The sequence below is a fragment of the Solea solea genome, chromosome 7 (genome assembly GCF_958295425.1).
Source record: "Solea solea chromosome 7, fSolSol10.1, whole genome shotgun sequence".
NCBI lineage: Eukaryota > Metazoa > Chordata > Actinopteri > Pleuronectiformes > Soleidae > Solea > Solea solea.
Window position 1 is genome coordinate 27,136,258 of NC_081140.1, and position 1,422 is coordinate 27,137,679.

Genomic DNA, 1,422 nt, shown 5'->3' on the forward strand with positions numbered 1-1,422 from the left:
TAGGTCAGAAAAGTCCCAAGTCTTGTGACCCGTTTAAACTTCCAACCACGTTTCTACGTTAAAGTATGACGACACTGTGATGCTCCAAAGCGGGCTTGGTTTTTTTCGGTCTCCCATCCACTTCAATGTTAATTTTTGTTCAGTTTTTTGTAAATATTATCCCAATGGTTATATGAAAATCTTAGAAAAGTCATAGCACACCATTCCCGGTCAAGGCGCACATTTTGATATAACTTGTGTTGGGGGTTTCTCAAAGATGCAGGAGGAGTAGCGTGCCGAAATAACGGGAGGGCGCGAGAATAAAAAGCAGAATAAACGCGCACGATTACAAGAGATGCCTTGCAGCGCAAGGCATTCTAGTGAGAACCCTAGGGTTCTCACTAGAATGCCTTGCAGCTGCAGGCACTAATAAACGCGCACGATTACAAGAGATGCCTTGCAGCGCAAGGCATTCTAGTGAGAACCCTAGGGTTCTCACTAGAATGCCTTGCAGCTGCAGGCACTAATTAGTACATGATTAGTTATTTTGACGCTGAGCGAACACTGTGTTTTGTCTATGAATCTCACCATCACGCGGGACAAATGAATCACACATGTCTTCCTTTTCGACTGAGCTCAAGAGTTTCATCAGCTCGACCAGTGACTGTGAACGACGTCTGTTCCACATTACGTGTCTGAACTCCCACACACCACTAATGCTGTTCTGAATGCCACGCAAATAATCTCCAAATATCTGTGTCTGAGTGAGTCGTAGCTCAGACAGCAGGCCTTCTCTGTATGTGACTTCTCTTGTGGACAGCTGCTGTTTTTAATGCCACAAGTTTTCATTTTTACTGCTCACACAGACGGAAATGCACAAAAACACAGAAGATATAAGCATATTTACATGATGTTTGTTCCAAAAACGTGATTAACTGTGATTCCTGCTTATAGTGTATGTCTTTAATAAATGTGATCATCATATCATAGAAAGACCAGTGCTTCCCTCTGCTGGTGATATTGAGGAAAGCATGTTATTCCAATTGTCAATAGTGAGATTTACTGTAGTTACAATAATAATAATAATAATGGGGCAAGAGTGTCCCAACCAACGGAAAATTTTTGAAATATTAATAGCTGAAATTGTCTTGACAGCAGAAAGAAGGGAATAGCGACCAAAAGTGGGAAATAACGACAATAATCAATAAAAAACATAGTTGTAAATGCTGACTCAGCATTCCCAACTAGCACAATACAACCGTTGACAATACACCGTTCAAATACGGGGAAAATATGGAAATATGAAACCTTTGACCACGTTACTACAACAAACTCAACTTCCCAGCATGCCTCTGTGAAGGAAGCGGCCGTGTAGGCGGGACAGCCTCGTAGGACTTTGTTGCTGGGAGACTGTTTTGCGCGCTGCCGTTTGAATGTGTGTGT